This window comes from Varroa jacobsoni, unplaced genomic scaffold (genome assembly GCF_002532875.2).
Source record: "Varroa jacobsoni isolate VJ856 unplaced genomic scaffold, vjacob_1.0 scaffold_941, whole genome shotgun sequence".
In the NCBI taxonomy this organism is placed as follows: Eukaryota; Metazoa; Arthropoda; class Arachnida; order Mesostigmata; family Varroidae; genus Varroa; species Varroa jacobsoni.
Genome location: NW_019213843.1, coordinates 33,855 through 53,944, shown reverse-complemented (window position 1 = coordinate 53,944; position 20,090 = coordinate 33,855). Strand labels below are relative to the sequence as shown.

Sequence of the window (20,090 nt, the reverse complement as noted above, 5' to 3'; positions counted from 1 at the left end):
GACAACACTGTTTGTTAGAAGGCTGTAGGATCTAAGATGCATCTACCTAAACGGTAACATTATCGAATATTTAAACACGTATTTCACTGTAGGGAAAAAAGCTGAGAAAACGATAACCGTAGTACGTAATGTTCTAGGAAATATACGGCCGGACTTATGACCTAAATTGAGATTTTGGGTTAAAGGAAGGTCCGTGTCTTATATAGTCCTTATTCGGAGTCGCATCCTATACAACTTCCAGGATGTCCCTCATATAGACCAACATTTGCTTTATCAGATTTCTGTCCGGTTTGCCCCTTTGACAAGATTCACTTCATATGTCACATTCGTGTTTGTCGTATAATATAGAAATGTACATAAGTTATTGTGCATGCACACTATTTTCTAGTCGGATGAGCTGTATTGTAAGCTTTATACTATACGCTTGTTGTGATGTTGGGCAAAAATGCCTCAGTAATTGTGCGTGGTCCATCACGTAGAGGATTAGTATTGAAAATATTAAATGCAACATTTTTCGTTGTACCGGATCATTGGATAAGCGTACTGCGTGATGGGCTTGGTGGCGTGCAATCAAGAGCGCAATAATTGTCTTACGATGCATCGTGTCTTCATCGTATATGTTGAGAGCGTTCGAAAGTTGGCGTATAATTCGAACGCGTCTCTTTGCATTATCACAAGCGGTTACGATAAGAAAGGTATAGTCCGCTCGTAGATGTGCTAATAGGGACTGAATCATATTCTTTTTGTCTTCTCGGAGTTTTACAGGTACCAACTCAAATACTTGAGGAACTGCGTTCCATTACTCCTGTCGGTAAATCACAGTATTCTGTCAAGGTCAGAATCATTCTTAAAACAACTTCAATGGATGACGCGAGACCGCTGGTACTGTTACACGGTTAGGTCGATGCAGGGACTCAGATAACGAGAAAGGAAATCTGCGCGGACCTCCTCTCTTTGTCTTAAGTAGAGAACTAGACAAGCGCTAGACAAGTGGTGAATACCGTACATTATTATCTGCAGATCTAGGTTAGGTTGCCCCTGTAAAACATGCAGCATAAAGTATCCCACATAACAACATACAGTTCCTGGGGCATTCGCTTCTTCTAAACGAGAGCCATGATGCTAATCAGGTAGTGAGACAAAAGCAGATATCAGCAGTCAGTGACGACGACAAACGCATTACACATATGTAATACGAAAGTAAAAGAGAAGAGAAAAACGATGTCCTTTTTCTGCCTATCACCAGTTGCGTTGACGTCGTCGTCATCGTCGTAACCGCGGTACTGTCCTACTCGCTAGTCGCCTAAGGCTGTCTAGGTTTTATGTGTAGCCAGTAATCGTCTCCAATGGCATTTTCCGTGAAGTGCCTCTGTTGCCATCTCGGATGTTAGTATTTACATTAGAGTAAGTGGCGAACCTGTTGGCCGTTTGTTTCCTGCTAGCTTTTCTTTGTTCGTTGTTTGTTCTTTACCTTCCGTTCAGTTTAGAGTACATAAATTTCTCATTTCACGTCTTCGGTCCTATCGTTTCTCGTTGCTTCGAATGAGTAGACGACCGTAAGCGTGACTTCTGACAATACGAATGGCTGTAGGCTCCCAGCACGAATATACAGCTTGTGCGCGAAGTCTAGTAGCAGTGGTCCTCTCTGTAGTAAACCTGGGTCAGTATTGATGCCATCTCGATGGCCGACCAGACAAGAAACTTGTCTATCTTGTCAACGAGGCTGTGTCCCCCCAAAAAGACATTGCCCCTAGCCACTATCGAAAGCGTTAAACATGAACGCGCTACTTCAGCAGCGGTCTGTCTCGATTGACTATTTAGTTAATTCGACGTTCGCTACCACACAGATACAGTATTCTATACGACGCAGGTCTTCAAAGCAACTTCAACACGATGTGATGTGTTCAAGCACGGTGATCGGCACTTCCTGCGTCGCTAACATAGAATACATCCATTCAACGCCCACTTAATGCCCGATATAAGCCTTCAACTTCACGGAGTAGGATAGAAGCATATGCGGAATTTGACGATAAATGTATTTCATGTTGAACCGCGTTATCTCTTGAGGACCGTACTTACTTCGTCTTCGGTTCTGCTTCGTCCTCATTCCAATTTCATACGTAGGTAACGAAGGAGACCTGGGGCAGTCCGGTATTGCTGGCTGCACAAAGATGTATGGTATGGCCGGTCGCCAGATCGTGCGAGGGATTCTAGTTAGTACTCTCTTGGTTTGCTGTAAAGCCATGCTATTTCAACTGCTATTCGAGCTCTATTGCGATAACGTATGGAGAATACGCAGGCGACATTGGGTCGCGCGAACAGCCTGGCGACAGATCTACATCAGCACCAAATGGACCAGTTGCCGATCAGATGGGTACAGCGAGATGAAACCTCAGATGTATCGAGATAAATGTTCGCCATCGGCGGACCGCCGGTGGCAGCAGCTTCCGACGTCGCCCGCTGGGTGTCGCTGTCATCAAGGACCGCTCTTGCTATTGCTGACTTGGTTGTTACTGTTAGCCTCTGCGGGGGGCATGCGATCAGGACGCGTCTGGATACACGTCTGCCTTTTCTTTCTCTTCTTTCCGTCCATTCGTCTCTCGTTGTCTACAGGTTTCTAACTAGCGGGTGTCAAATACTTTGTCTGTCTGTCTGTCTGTCTGTCCACCCGCCTGCCTGTCTGTTCGTTTGTGTGGAGCGACATCCGACAATTATTAGGATATACTAGGCGTACCTATGCTATCGTCGGTGGTATGACTCTGGCTGTTGTTGCTAGTGTTACGTTTGCGTTTGGACGCGGCTGCGGCGCGACACTGCTACACGTATATATTACCCACGATATCGACGCCACAGAATCTTCTTCACTCGTGTAGCTAGCTGCTAGTTCTAGATAGAGTTTCTGCGTTTGCGGCCGTACTCCGATGGTGACATTAGTTTCGGTCCCCTTGGCGAAGTTCACGCGAAAAAGGTATTCTTGCAGGTAGTGCGTTTCATGAAGTCAGAGAACGCTGGTAAATTCATGGGATCATAGGAGTAAAGTTAGTGTTAGTGATAATGATCTGCATTCACTTCTAAACTTTTGTTGCTTTATCGTTGAGGAAAACGTTTGCATAGGACGGGCGCTCGCTGCCTGTGGCTTAATGACGGCTTAGGCTAATGATCAATTTGCAAACTAGAACTATATTAGGTTCCAAATACGGCCGTTTTGAGAATAGCAAGATGGCAGTTAAAAGGTAGACTTGTGCACGACGCTAAAGAGAACCCAACGGTATAATAGATTTAAGGGTGAAAAAAGGATAACTAAGGACACGAGTTCTATTACAGCATTTATTCGATACATGGCCTTTAACAGTTCGAGTTCGTTTAAGTAATGTAGCAGCTGCCTTAGATTTTTTTTATGATATGCTCGATGAGAGGAGTCTCGCGTACGATAAGACTATAAAAATTCAACTAATATTTGGTTTCAGCCAATGAACGTCATCTCCAATAGGGGCTCTTTTAATGTTGTCGACGAAGCAGCTGGACCAAGTTACAGCTACCCCTTGAATCCTTGTGACTTGATCCTGAATAGCCGGTGTTTGCTCCAAGATAGATTTGATACATTACAGGCCAAATTAGTTTACTCTGAACTACATAATGACAAAAAAACTAATACGGTCAACCATTCAAGTATTGCACTAACTAGAATCATTCGTTTCTGCTACTATATTTATGAAGGCAAATGGCAGAACCTCTTTGATCTCGATCCAAAAAAACCCATAGATTGCTCGCAGAAATTCATGGAAAAAATGGCCGTGCCCGCAAATCGTTATTCATTGCCCGCTACTGGGCAAATGGCAGTTTGTCTTCGATGTGTTTTATTTAGACTTCGGTAGATGATGCTTCAGTGCTGAAGGAGGCTTACTTGCACTGCTACGTCGAGCAGTCATTTTTCATCAACTGAACCCCTCTCATCGAGCTATAGCCAGGAACAATTAGAAGTCTCCTCTTGCTTAGATTCGTCTGTCTCCGTTGATCGTTGTAATCGTCACTTTGCCGGGACCCAGAGTCTGCGAGGGTGGACGAACTACTAGTTGAGACAATAGCTAAGCGGTCCTCGTTCGCCTGTTGTTATTGTGTGTCTGAGTGTTAGCATCATCAACTAATACCTCCGCTACGGAGCCTGCACTGCGTACCCGGTCGGCATTGATGAGTTGCAGCGCAAAGCGAAAAGAAGGCTAGTAGAAGCTGAGCACAGACAAATAACAGCCAATAATAAGCCTCACGGCTAGAAAGCGGGCGTCGCGTCACTCTGACGAGCCTAATAGGAGCCTCGAAAACCACAGACGATCATATGGTGTCGTACGCTCGTAATAACAATTATAAGTAGAATCACTAAATCGATATCATCTACCTATAACTATTGTTAAATAAGCAGAAGAACTTAGCTGATTGTATCATATATTCGCGAAATAGATGACCTGGAAGAGGCTGCGTCAGCGCAGTCAACGTCATTTTACCTTAGATCTAAATGTTTACTATCCGAGTGGGCGAATTGAATAACTTCTTTTTTTTTTTTTTTTTTAACTCACGTATATTCGGATGATGCTGAAAACGTTCTCCAGTTCCATAGCTTTTCGGGTCTTTCCGTCGGTGTGCTACAACGTAAAACTGAGAAACAGTGTTCAATCCGGTTAGCTATAGTGGCACTTGGGCGTTACCACAAAATTGAAAATAACGATTGGCTAGAATATAAATATTTACACATACTTACTAGAACCGCTGCGTATTTTTGTCTTATTTACGCCCTGCAGATGTTCGCTGACCGATCTATAGAGTCTGTCCATTCCGAAAGCACTTCTATAAAATGGCGATATGACGCCCAAATAGAGTGTTGACAACGTCTTGTAAAGGAAAGGTAGCGCACCCTTTCGAAAATCCGACAATGACAACAAGTGGTAATGTATTGAAACAGATGCGTGCGTAGGAGTAGCCAGGTCAAGCCGGCACTCATAACTAACGACAGCGACAACATGTTGTACGGTAGCAAGAAGCAGATTTACTTCCGTGTATCCAACACAGAATTAGATTGGAAGTATTTAACGCGTCAATCGGTAAATGATAGGCCTGTGATATCAATCTCGATTTAGCCTCTCCGCTTGGCCTGTAAGGCCGCAGGATCGCTTTTGTTTAAAAGTACTTGAAAAGAGTTTCCTTTCTTTAGGTTTGTACGTGCTTACATTTGTCCTCTGTATGAAGTCGCAATAGATCATTTATCGCAAATGAAAACTAAACGAGATTTTGATAACATTGCCGGAGTTGGTACGAAGTAAAAAGGCTGCTCATTACTCGATCTCGAGCCACATGGATCCGTCTGAAATTTGCGATGAGCTTGTGTCTTCCCTTTCTATGAAACTGGGTAAGTCTGGTACTTCGGGACGACGTACAAGGTCCCTTTATCTTCGCCTGCCTGGGAAAAGAATAAGTACGCGACGATCCATCCCTTCGTAGAGCAATATCGGTGTGGTAAAGTTTACGAAACTTGGCTCATCTGTGGCCTATGGTGTTTGAAAGCAAAGTGAGCAATAACTATCATTTTCGAAAATAATAACAATCAAAGGTATGCCCTATAATAAACAGCCTCGCCGTAAGATATTGATGTCATACTGCTTATAATAGCACATATCTCTATATGTGAACTGAAACTTAAAGTGGTCCACCCCACCATATAATGTTGTTATTATTGTTTTTATGGAAGTGTGTTACAGATGCTGCTGTTGCCACTGCCAGTGCTCACTACCAAGGCTTCCATCCTGAGAGCGCCTGTGTCATGTATGATGAAGTTCACATTTAGGTCCACTAACTCGAGATTGTCAAAAAATGTTTCACGCGTCCTTGTTCTTATCCACCTTTAAAGGTTGTTACTTAAAAGGAATCTTACAAGGCTTTTTAGGCGAGTGATTAAATACATCAATTTATCTCGAATACTTTTTAGGCTACAATGTATTGTACACCTTCTCTATCTATGTTATACAATAATTAAACCTTTCCTACTCCTATACGCTAGATGGAAGTTGCTGATAAAAACTGAGGAGGTCCTCCGCAGACAGATTGGCTTGCAAGACCCTATCACGATGTAATAAATAGCTACATCAATATAAATACAATGCTTTATGACACCAAGTTTTTACGCTCATCGAAAACGTCAGAAAAACTTTAAAGTTATATGTTAGTCCATCCATTTCGATGTGGTCACAGCGAGCAATAAACCGTTCCGCTCGTAACGCCATAAATCAGTACCCAACATGGATAAACGTTTGCCCTTTGAAATCATGCTTGAAACTAATTAAGTTTACATTACTTTTCTGGCCTTTTTTTCCATCAGGGTTCACATTTTGGCAATCATTTCACATTTTTAAATCTCACACAAATTTTGGCAGCTTATTTTATTGGTAGTAACGATCATTTGTAGGTTTCACCTTAGCCAACGCGCCTCGTACCTAAATATTCCCAAGGAACTCGAAACCAAATTGCTGTCTTCTCGGATCTTCATCTGTCAGGTAACTTTACAGAATCAGGCAACCTAGCACGCTCGTGAACGCCCTCGATCAGCGATAGCCTCCCGATTGGATTACTGGCCATGATATACCTGCATTAATATAATAGAACCGCATTCAACCAGGAGACAATTTTGTACAATGAACGCTCCCGATAAAGGATCGCTTAAGGTTATTCTGAAGTTGACCTTCCACTAGCGTAACGTATATTATATCTCTGTACATACATCGGAGTCGAGATGAAGCCGGCTCAATTTATGATCGAAACGAGGTTACTTAAAATCGATTCCGATCGCAATTAGGCTCTACCCTATGCTAATCTTTAAAGGCAAAGAGCCATTCGGACGGTGGAACGACTACTTCTATAGCCAGTTTAATGAAATAAAACGAGAAATTTCCCGACGCAAACTCTTCAGTAAGTTAACGGCTTACGGTATTTGTTGTTGGTGGCGCGTTTGCTAGGACGGCTTAAGAAAACTCAAAAGGCCTTTTTGGCTTACTTTTCTGTCGAGAGATACAATACAAGTCAAAGCTCGGACTCAAGCTACATAATATCACCGCCATGAAGAGATCCGGCGTCACTGGTCGCAGAGGGCGCAGGTGATGGATACGGACGTACTTTGCTTAGATTGAACAACAAAGATTAGCTGGAAGTCGGCCAACGGCATGTGAACGTTTACAGGAGACAACCGAAAATACGACTGGGTCACCGGGTGAATTCCGTCGGCACTATGAAAATAAACAAATGCCCGGGGGCCATAGAATAAACGGCCAGAATGCAAAAGGAAGGAATTTGATACTGGATCAGAAATAGTGAGTGTGACGAGGTGTGTCTGCTACGAGACAACTGAGAGGAGCTGGCAAATAACACTGCTCTGTCGCCCACGGGATTTCTTTAAGGAACGAATTCGAAGGATTTGTAGGACAAGCAAGTGAAAACGAAGAACATATGAAGGAAATAAGCAAATAAAGAACAAATAAATAACAGAAGAACATTGTGTCAGAGTTATAGAGGAACTGTGTTCTACTTCCGTAAGGAGATCATCTAGTTCCCATCTTGGCGGAGCGATAATCCTCTATCGACTCGTGCAGGAGCCGCCGCAGGCAGAGGTAAAGAATAGAAACGAATTTATTATAGTGCGAACAACTGCGACAACACTTCGAGGCAGGGCCTGGAGGGTCACCAGTATCGAGTACGTGTAGCCATATTGTCCTGCTTGTGTCCATCTACTTGCTATGATTAAACGATTATTTATCTAAGGCCTTCTTTAACTGCTGTTTGTAAATTACACGAAGATACAAACATAGACATTTTCTAAGAAGCAGTTGCCTACGTGTAACACAATCCCAATACTTTGATTGATTTTGGTATTAATCAACACAGATTTAAGTGTAGCACGAGGTACATCGACACTTTAGAGCAATTTTCAATTATGTTCTTACAATTTTTCTAAATTGTAGATACAGGTATTACATACCTGTAGCAATGTAATATATACCGATAGCAATGTAATGTTGCCTAAAAGCACTAACAGTTTCCTACGGTTGTTTTCTCACGTTTCATATGTAAGCATCGATTAGACGTTCCTGCACGATGCGAAACACGTTCACTGTCTTGGTTTTTTGTATCCATATCTGCTTGTCAATAATAATAATCATATCATTAGAAATAACAAAAAAAAAAAAAGAAAAAACAAAAACAACAGATACGTTCTCATTCTAAGTCCAATCCACTCGGCGCTCGTTTTCGTTGTATCATGTTTTGCTATTCGATGTTAGCTCCGGCCGATGAGGGCCGGCCGAAACTGATCTATTACGCCATTGAGTAATAACTGAATTGTGAGTAAAATGCAAAAAAATGCGGAAATATAACAAGACAAGACCCAGCCACGAGACGGAATTCCGTCAATGGTAGACGTCTTCGATGACGATGTTCCTAACCGATAATTAGTTAGTTGCTCATTTGCCGTGAATCGATTCCTTCCTTTGTTTTAGACCGGTCCTTTTTTACAGACGGCAGAGTGTTGTTTTTGATAAAAATCAAAGGTGACACAATTCAGCGCAACCTGACATGGAGGAAGACAACTCCATTAACCCTTTAACCGAAAACCTAGCAGGATTAAGAAGAGAGTTTGCAGTTCAATAATATTGATACCCTTTCTCGATTTGGTTTAAATTAAATTCGGAATATATTATGTTAAAGTAAATTTACATAAAAAAGAAAACAAGCACATGTCCTCTTCATATTGGCGATACTGCACCGTGTAATTAACGTAATGCCAACAATGTGCCAAATCTGTTATTTAAAACGGCGGTGATCGTCACCAATGGGGTAAATTATTATCGGTTATAAAACTGAGATTTTTTTATTAGTGCTTCAGATGTACTTTCGAAAATCTGTGAGCCTGCGGTGCTTTGTTCAGTAACTGCATGCCTTCAGTTCAAGCCGCGCTTTGTGGACTAAGGAATTAAGATCTTCTGTTTGTTTCGTAGATACGAACTTTTAGAATTGTCGAAATTCTTATAATACGATATCGAATTGAAGGCCTCTAGTCACTGCAAGGACATTATGTCGTAAACGCAGTAATAATTAGGCGTCACTTATAATATATCTCATACTAACTGGGGGATAGATTGCGTCAGCAATACTTGTCCTGTGGTGGAGTTAAAGTTAGAGGTCGAAGACAGATAAAGTACGACAAATCAGTACGTTCATGTTAGTAGCTTTCTAAAACGGAGAGGTTCAGCCCCCTCCAGCCCCCAATCTTTGTTCATTACTATCGTAACTTCTTTTTGTTATCATTGTTGTTTGGTAGCGTAAGTGACGCATCCAATGTAATTGCAGTGTTTTATAGTTGCCAGTAAAGAGAAGTTTATTCTTCCGTCTGCAGCTGTTAGGCCTGTTACTAGCAAAGCTTAACGATTGCAGCGGCAACGGCGGCGGCGGCGGCGGCATACGTAACACGAACTATTTGCGCATTTCACATCTATATCTTCCACCAGTCAACAAAAACTCAGGCTCCTGCATTGAACAACGAGACGACGAGCGATAGCACGTCCGTAGAGCGTTGTTACCTGTGACGGTCGTGCGGTAGCGACCGTTAGAACGAGCAGGGGTACTGCAGAATGCTACTTGGTCCTGTAGATGACGCTGACGCACAGCAGCTTACCTGTTCCGCGTTGGTAACAATGGCAGCTGGTTGGAAAATGCTGAACGCTGACCCTCCGAGTGATGACTGCTGAGTGCTACGCCGGGTTATGACGAACATTGCTAATGATTTATCCATTACGACTAAATTTCCCTACACTTTATCTAGGAACATAAAATTTGCTAGCATCTGCACAAGCTTCTTTTGCATCATTCTCTCCGCTCTGCGTCTCCTTCACTATACTTAATAATATACTTTATTCCGTTGTAACTGTAAATCTCTAGGTGGTCAGGCGTCAGGTCGTGGCGCAGTCTTTGACGTATTTAAGCTAAGTTAATGTTCGTCTTTCTTTTTCTAGTATAGCAGAGGAGGCACCGTCGCGTAATGCGCGCGAGCATCTCCTGTGGATACACGCGTGATGTCTCCGTATTTGTGTGCGGGGTTCGGCTTGAGACGGACCAACTGTATGGTAATGAGTGTTTAAAAGGTAGAAAGTGTGAAGAGGTCTAAAGAACAGTTGAAGCGGTGGCTACATTAAGACGATTACGGCTTAAATTGATTGGTAACAGCCGTAATAGGGCATGAAGCACGGACCCCTTTGGTTTGCGATGTTGCCACTGCGGCAGGTGTTGTTGTTATTATTTTTGGCGTTTTACGTGATACAAGTACTCGACGGTTGCTCACGATGTCAAGGAGGTCAACGGAGAACTGGCTGGTGGATGGCAACGCCGGTGGGGTACGTTGTGGGCAAACTATACAAGCTGGAGGTCTAAGATTTTATGTAAAATTGTGACGATTTCGGAACTCTTAATGTTTGCATGGCTACAATTTTACGGAAACGTGTAAATGAAAAAAAAAAAACAAGTGTACATTTAGCCATATAGACAGAAACTGACTGTATTTCCAACTGTACGTTGGAAATTTTTGATCGGGACAGCGTTCTACTATACTAGAATACCTAGGAAAGGTGTTTTTTTTTATCATCATTTATTTTATTGTCTCGACTAAACTGGATCTCGCTGTATCAGCTAGCTTCCGTAGCTAGCATTTGTCTATCTGAATAAACGGAATTCTGTGTACTATTAGAAACATGTTAAACGTTATTATGTTTCTAGTTTGTGTGTAATTATAGAACGCTGAAACGAAACGCACTAAATTATCCCTTTTTGTCGTCGATCACTGGAAGAACGTGTAATTGTTATTGGAAAACCATCTTAACACGCGTACGGAATTAATATAACGATAATTTTTTAATATGCCTGTCTGATAATTTGGACGAATCAGGTGCAAATTTGATCGAAAAATAATCGTAGTACGCCGTTCAACTACTTCATACCGGTCACCACTAGCCACCGGTGGATATCCCTATTCCCGGTAAAGTTTGCATTTGAGAACAAGTGAGGATGATGCCTGCCAATCTGGTTACGGCAATATAGTGCGCGTTCTGAGACTATGGCCTGTATTGGTTTTTCCTCATTGTTCTAATGCGATTTTTCGCTCATGCATTTTTATAGCTATTTTTAAGGTGATAATAGCAAAATTTCTCCCCATCCAACTAGCGCTGACCACCCGAAGAATCGGCGGGTTTCTTAACACGTGTTCGAAACGGCCTTTTGTTACCGTCACTGCTCTGACTACCAGATGTTTATGCTGAATCAATGCACCTGTACAGTGACCGCTGAAAGCAATGGTATGGCTGTCGACCATATACAGATCGAGTGCAATAGGTCATCTGTTGAAGGCTACGCAGCTTATAATACGTTTTGTGCTACGGTAGAGTCTCAAATTATCACCTGTTCCATCATCTAGTTTTAGCATGTATTGCAGTTGTAACAAGCAACGCAAACGTACCATTCTATATACGATCTGTTATTTTGGCGTGTTACGCTACCATCTTTCGGCTGTGATTGTTTGCAGGCGCCAAAAGACGTCCTTACCAGGACGAATAGGCTAAACTAGTTTAGAAAACACCAACCTAATCCTTCAGGCGCGCCGGCCTATCACTTTGTTGAAGTGAAGTGATCAAGCGTTTCGGACCGTCAAAAGATCCACGTTAGGTATCACTTCACGGGGTACATTTTACGTCCTCTCTGCGTAGGGGCCTATCTTGGGTTTCTGATGGATGATCATCTACTTCACATAACAAGTCATAATAAGCAAAGTAGACTGGAGAAAAGAGGTCGGTCTGGAACGCTTGTGAGTGAGTGTTATATAATGAAGAGACGTGCTAATTTACGAAGTTAAAATGTGGGTCAATTTATTACTTAAACATTGCTTACATAAAAATAGTGTAGCACGTTTTTGCTTCAACCGCTCCTATCGGTGCAACTTCTCTATCTACGATTTTTTAAGTTCGGATTTAACTGGCGTCGATCTGATTATCAGCTGTAAATGGCCGCGGGCTGGGGTTCCTTCGAATGACGGTTTTGGAGTAAATGGCACAGGTACCCATAACCCATTTTTAATGGAGTTTGATTGATATTCACGTGCTCGACCAGTTGTACAACGGTTTTCACTTTTACAGGATGTGTCGCTTTTTGACCCAGAATTATTGGAGCGTCATCATTTAGCTTGTTGTTCTTTAATTCGTATTGATCGGGTTACTACGAGAAAGAGATCCCACGTCCGGACTGAAAGTGGGGCACACACTAATTAATAGTATTTTCTTTCCGTACGTAAATATTGCTTGATATATCTGTCCGTAGTTGCTGTCAATGTGATAATTGCTTTTGGCCGGCCAAGTCGGCCGTCGGAATATGAACCCAGATAGGGAAGCCCATCATAGATATTGGAACAACGAGAGACGATACCACGAAAAGTATTACGCCACGACGACGCTGGACTTCGATGCTTCGTAATACAAATGAACTACTATATAAGGCTCATGCGGATCCATTCCGAGTAGCCAGGAGCGTTAATGACGAGAACATTGATAGCGGCAGTGGCGGAATCGAAGCGATAGCCGGGGCGACTGTTAATGGCGAAGTGAAGTTGAATGACGATAATGAAAGTGTACCGAAGTCGAAATAATGTCAGTGATTATTACTTATAGTTCGGCGTTTGGCACTCAGCTAAACGTAAAGCTCGCTTAACGTAGCACCGATCCACAAAACAAACAATCGAACATACGGTTACAGACGAACACATTTTGGCGTACGCTAAGGTCACCGAGCCAAAGCTGCCGTTAAACGCGTAGATCGATCAAGGGGGTACATCGGTAATTCAAAGGCCGAGGACCGATCTTGGCAGTATAGGAACAGGACTGTTACATAGTTGAATATATAACAGGTTCATTTATTTCTGCTCGATTTGGTTAGGGATAACGTTAACGACGATAACAAATCGTCGTAGACAGTGGATGGGCTCGCAGCACAAAAGGAAGTACAACGTAAACGAGAGGATTTTTTTGAGTGTGAAAGTTCCTAGTTCAAATGTTCTTTCGAAATGCAGCCGGGATAAATGTCTTTACCGCCTAAATTTGGTTGCATATAGCAGAATTGTATGAAACTGACTTTGATGTTAAAATTTTTCGTGGTAAGGACGCTATAGTTTCGATCTGCTTTACTAAACCGTACTCTCGATTGTCGAACAGCAGGCCCAATTAATGCAAATTATTTGCTCAGAGGAAATAAGCACCCTCAATGGAGATTTTCAAATCGCTAGCACTGGTCTATCCTTAGGAGCTTGCTGTTAGTCAAGATGGATGCAAGAGGCATGCTTACTTTTTCTACTAGCCAAAGATCCTCTACTCGACATGCGATTTTTGCATCGGGACACTTTGGTTAACGGCAAAACGATTTTTCTCCGCATGAACATTCATGCAATTTTCGTCATACAGCAGAGATCTGATCTGGTAAAACTAAACATTTCTGAGCGTCTGTCGCAAAAGAATACCTAACATATTCATCGTATGCTACACGTTTCCATTATATTCGGCGATCCTAAAAAAACAAAGGGTAAAGATAAGATAAGGTCTTATCGAAGCAGAAGGGCGAGACGTTTACGTGCTCAGCTTAAAAGCTCATCTTGTTTAAACATCCACTGAAATAATGTGGTGCAAGCAACTAAATCCTATCATTTGAAGCACCGGCTCAGAACACTTACAAACATGCATACAAATACTTACACAGAAAACTACGATATGAATAGCAACAGAGGGGTACCATCGCTCTATTAATGCTTAGATTATGGCTCTAATGATAGACCCAGCTCAGACATTGATTGTGTTTCGCTGTATCGGCGTCTAAATCAAATGCATGGCCTGGCTTATTTCGTCTTACCTTCGCCTTGCTTGGCTTACCATTAGGCTCAGACAAGCTGCTGTTAATCGCGTAACGGCGGCTGCATGGACCGTCACAGTGGTCCTGCCCAGGTGGTTCCTCATATGAGTGGCCGCTATTGACGCTGCTGCTGGAAAGCCGCAGCGGCTACATCAGCTGTTGGGTGATGGGTTGGCTAATACCAGAAGACGAACTTTCTGATCCAGCACGCTTAGCTAACTGCGCTGTTTTCATCCGAGTTTGTCATCGTGGTTACGACGCTAGGACTGGTTTTGGCAGTAGAATCGTGGCACCAAAGGTTAGCCTTTATAGGTTAGCGGGTTTTCCAGCTGGCGATGGCGAGCAGCGACCGACAACGATGATGAGAAGACTACGACTTCTAATAACATCAATTGAGTGCAAGTCTATGGCATATTCGATCCTAGCCGATCTTCGCTGCTGCTTATCCTCCGTGAATAGCGAACGGTTAATTGCTAACATGCGACGACAATCAGATGGCCCGCATGTTTACCTATCATTGCGGACAGACACCACCGTATAGAGAGCCCGACATGGCAGAAAATACAGGTTCTGCACAAAAACGATGCACTTCATCGAGGCACATGCAGTTGCCTATCGTCCGCCGACTCATTACGGCATTTCGAATAAATAGGTGTGAGCTAAAAGGAAGTGCAAATTTCTTTCGACAACCTCACACTAGCATTAGTTACTAGTGACATCGTACAGAAAGTGACCGAAACGGCAGCCGTGTCGCCGAGGGAGAAATTTAGGACAAAGACAAGGGAAAAGAAAATGAAGCGATCCCATACATAACATATAATCGAGAAGAAGCGGGACAAAAACCGCTGATTTTCAAGCTGATGTTGCTCATTGCCGAACGGAGCCGCTAGCGCCTGTTTACTCACTTATAAATATGACTAGCGTCCCTGGCCTTGCTGCTATTGATTCATGGTAGTTCATTGGCTTGGATTCATGGCCAATTCCACCACCAAACGAAGAGCCATCGCAATTGAAAAGACGCCCAGACAGTTGGAAACAAGCGTAATTGCTGGGGTTCGCCAAAGACACATGCAGGTAAAACCCACTGTCATATTACGCTGAATGCACGTTACCATGCACGTGTGAGACATTTAAAAGTCTAGGGGCCATATGATAATTTAACTAAAAGCAAAAATATATTACCTTTATAGAAAAGTGAAAGCAGCGTCTTGTCTTTTATGTACGTTAGCTGTCTTCGCACTCCGGCACTGCACAGGGCTCAACGAACGCTATGCATATCATCGCATGCGCTCAATTTATTGAGTACTTGGATTAAAACGCTCTGCGTCTTGCTCCGAAATACGCTATCGCGGTTAATGTTATGGTAAAAAAAATATCCACAGTTAGCGGTTTCAACTTGTAAGTAAGTTGTTTCATTTCGCTTTAAAGGTCCGCTTACGCTGAATTGTCGTTGGGTTTTAAAGCCTACTGTTTATCGTTGTTAGCAATAGGCCTACAAAAAACTCGACAGGGGAGTATGACCCATCGCGAGATTTGAGAAGAGGGATTAACGGGCCAGAAAAACTCACATTAAGGTAAGCAATTTTAGCTGTTTTGCATCTTGCTAGCTCTCCGTCAACGTCTATAGCACACCGCTTTCATTTTGACACGGTCCTAAATTTTGGTACCGAGCTACCGAATGGAACCAACACCTTCGTCACTGAACATGTTGAGTATTTTTTGTACACGATTAGGGAGTCTGTACATATTTCTTCTTTAGCTACGAACATTGTTTTTGTCCTGCTCATTTCTCATTTAAGCGTAATTATTAACATCATATATAAATAACATTTTGCCAGTCCATAAATCAGAACTCCTTTTATGAGACATCTTCGAAAAAAATATGATATGTAAAGCTGCCTGTTATTTGCATGCCGCCGAAGATAAATTGGTAATATGAAAAATCAGCGGAGCCTGCTCCTTTAGCGTTGCGTGTCTCTCTGACGAGAAAAGCGACAGGTAGCAACGGTGAAAAGAGTAGCCCCCCTACGTCCTAACTTTAATCGTAATGTTGCCTATTTTGTTGTGGCCACAATTTTCACTCGTTTACCGTAAACTGTTGGTTCGCATTATACACGGCTGTGTCCTGTCGCACCTCGCGCGCGTGTGTCTGTTACGTTGTGGCAGCTGACGGTCAGATCCAAGAAACTCTATGACCACTATTAGTCTGTTAGGGATCAACTGTTAAACGCCCTTGCTGGTAGCATAACGATGTTTGCGGCGGTATCTATAGAATAGAACAACGCAAATCACTCGCTTCCGTTTACGACAAAGGCGCAAAATTGACGAGGTGAGAAACTGGATCGTAACGCAGGCAGGCGTTACGCTGATAACCAGGCTGGTGGCGATGTATGAATTGTTGTTCTGTGTGTTCTTTCCGAGCTTAACAACAGCGCTAAGGTTTTGTTATCGGACGAAAAACGCGCAGAAAAAGGCAGGTACTGGCAACCTTGAGCTGCTGCGTCGAAAACGACAACAACTCAAACGTCGGCCGTTTTGCAACCTCTCATTGATTGCTGATGCTCCTATCTGGTTAGAAATAAGAATTTATTTCTAGGCCGAAATTAACTCGGACTTCTTCTCCACGAAAATTCTTCATATTGTGAGATAACCTGAAACTCAATTTATGGGACGCTATGAAGCTTTCTATTCGACGATGAAGTGGCTGAATAAACAGAATTTGTTGGACCACATTGACGGTCGATTGATCAAACGAAGCGAAGTCATAGATCAGAACCCTACCTACAGTTAGGCAGAAGCATTAATTCCGAAACGACAATGACATGCAGTTTTAAGCAGGACCCTCTTAATAAAGTGGCATCAGCGGAGACAGCTGTAAGAGAGTACCTCAAACCCTACAACTCTTCTCTTGCATTACTTTCCTCTGTGTAGTAAAACGGTCAAAGAACAGGTAACCAATAATCCACTTACCTTTCGTTTCCGCTATAAGCCTCCGGATGCGATAGCCTGTTGACAGTTACATTGTATCTAAATAAAAAAAAAGAATAGTTTTAGGACATGGGCCCGAATATTTGGTAATCATCTTTATAAACCATGATCAGTTACGTTATACACCGTGAATCATATATGCAATTACAGAATAACAAACAACTCATAGATAATTGTCGATAGTAATAATACTCTGCATATGTCCACACAAGGTTCAGGCCAGCGTAGTTCGAAGCTGACGCAAAGGGCCCTGGCAAACCCCCAGATTTGTCTTCCAGTTTGTGTCTGTCTAGTATGAAATCTATCCTAGATAAGTGTTGATCGGTTTGTAATGGTAGATGTTACCTATAGATCATTTGTTTTCAGTCGTGAAAACACGTGGATGAAAGCATCTGTGAAAATGTGGGATAGCCCGATGATTCCATCGTGTCCTAAGACACGTAAGCGTTGCGTACGACAGCCTAGACAGGCTTCAGCAATGAGAACTTTTTCGATACGTTGGTAAGCGTACTGCTATTACTCGTTACTCGTGAGGCAAGAAGATTACGAGTTTTAAAGTTGAAAGAATACTTTTCGTCCCCACTCATCCCACGTGGCGTTACTAGTCCGCGAGCGATTGTCATTACCACGAGGCTGTGCGATACAACGTACGGCCATGGTGTTTTTAACGAAATATTGTAAATTACTTCTTCATCATAGTAAGGGTTATTTGTTATTATTGTTGGACACATGTCCTTCCTAACGTTTAACAAGCTAAGTTCACAGTTCTACTCTAGGTGTTGCCACGCTGAACGATACGCGTCTTCGGAACGACACTCATTTACCATAATGCCATTTTTACACTTTAGAAACAAAATGGTTTTATCTCGTGTCCCGTTGATACATACTGCCGTGTTAATGGTGGCCTTCCTCAGCTGACCGACCCTTCTATCAGATCGCAGCCTTCATCAAGGCACGCGCATATAAATTCGAGCGTGAAAGTATGATCAAAGCAGGAGGAATCGGCGTAATGATTTTAAAAATATTGTATTGTTTCAGTAATTCTTGCTTGGTACTAACTTTAGCGCTAATCGCATATCACTGCCTTCCAAAGAAGTCAGGCTCTTAAATACAAATTACTGCATACAGGCTTTTTATTCCGATAGTGAAGACAATGGTTACATCCATGTTGCGTGTTCGGGATGCAGCCCTACAGGATTCGAGTGTAATTTGACGTGTGCACGTATTACCATACATTGACCAGACGGCTTAGTCTCATAGACCATATAAGCTTTAGATCGACTGAAGTGGCGACGTCAAAGCTTCGCGGCTTCCCTTCCTAGAAATCTTGTACAGCCTCTTACAAATATTTGCCAAGATAGATAGCTAAGTGACAGCGCGACGTTATTTAGAAATTTCTGTGCACCGGATATTAGGACTTCGCTATGGCAAAACATAGCTATGCCAAGGTCTAAACGGCCATTCACAAAGAAAAAAATTGTCGTACAGACCGATACTTGGCGTTGGTGCCGTTTGGTATCGTCAAAATGACGAGTCTGTGAAACTCAGTTATTAACTATAATAATTATACTATATGTTTAGATACTGTATAAATTATACTATATGATTACTCTCGCCATTTAGGGAGCACTTAGTTCAAAAAAAATATTCCTCCAGAGTAGATGCAAGACCCACTTCCTGCACTTCTGAATTATGGGCCTGACTTGCTCCTGTTCAGTTCGACTCTTCACCCCCGTTCCTGCACGGTATTGGGGATAAAAACAGGACGTTTAACATTTTGGGTCATCAATACCCGGTCCGTGCGTATCAGAACGATTATGAGTATACACGCTTTAGGATTTTACCGAAAGTTCAATACAATGCAGTAAAACAATATGTCGGTTATTTAAACACAGATGTAATTGATCCGCTCGGGAAACAGTTGTCTCTGAACTGTGTTCTCCGTTACGCTTTCATATATATCACGTGTCCCCGTAATTGCGCAAGGGGCAATGTGACTAGTAGACTTCGGGACACGTGGTAATTTGTTCTTCTCTAGACGAAGAAACGCTTCGTTTCTTTTCTGCTGGGAGCGACCAGCCGTTTCAAATAGTGTCTGATAGCTGAAGTGGATACCGAACGTAAAAGACACAAAAAAATCACGCTTTTGAATAGGATAATTTTGCAGAGGAGCTCAATTGATAGTAAGCTGTAATGATAAAAGATGAACGTATCGTTACATTCATATTCTGTCTATTAGACTGTCATTGGATTTGTAGATAATAGTGTGCTAATAATCACTGTAACTCTTAGGACATCTGTCTGTGGTCGGTCGGTGGGGACCAATATCGAATATGTCCTACTATGAGTAATAATACACGTGTTGGTCGAATCCGACTACGCCGTAAAAGCTGAGAGTTCGCTGGGTTTCAAGTGCAAGGACCGGACCTATAACTCTATGAGTGTAAGCCAAGCGCTCTACGCACGAATCCGCCGTATCAGTTTTAAACTGAAACTTTGAGCTTTTATTTTTATATCCTTACGAGAAGAAGAGGAAGCCTCTCGTGCAACCTTGTTAAGCTAAAAGGGTTCGTGTTTTTTCGAAAGAAAAAAAAACTGTGACCGAGAGGTTTTTGCAAATCTGGATTAATATTATTCGACAAAGGTGCATTGCGGGCTAGCAAAAACAGCAGTGATTAAGTTGATATAAAAGTTTTCACTCCAACTATTACTATTCACAAATCAATTAAACATTTACCTATTTTTCCCTGTTTGCTTGACATAGCTCGTTACAGAGCCCTGTCCGTAGCTGTTCACCAGCAGTCTACCCTAACGTTATTGATTTAATAGAGATGACGATTTTCGCTCGAACAAAAAATTGTTTTTTTCTACGCATCTCTTAAGAACTATCATAGTTAACTATCCGAAAATCGTCCCAGTCACTTACTATAATATAATAATAATAATAATAAACAAACTTTGACACCCATGTCTACGAGACTTGGAATAAGTCTCCACGCTATTGTGTTCAATTTTGCCTAATCAAAGTAAGCTTACATGCTATATCTGTCGTTCTCATATACACGCATACACACATACACGTTTGAAGTCACAACTAACGTAATTTCATTCGGTGTTTTTAGTTTGCCTTCTATCCT

At 42.3% G+C, this 20,090-nt stretch overlaps 1 protein-coding gene across 3 annotated transcripts in view; it reads right to left on the bottom strand.

Moving 5' to 3' along the window:
• The window catches only part of LOC111265177 (transcription factor GATA-3), a 110,466-nt gene that overhangs the window by 70,700 nt on the left and 19,676 nt on the right, over positions 1 to 20,090 (bottom strand). For all 3 annotated transcript variants that reach the window (XM_086970379.1, XM_086970378.1, XM_022841607.2), the window contains exon 3: positions 16,936 to 16,992. The gene's annotated coding sequence lies outside the window, so the exon portion shown is untranslated. The remainder of the gene's footprint in view (positions 1 to 16,935; positions 16,993 to 20,090) is intronic.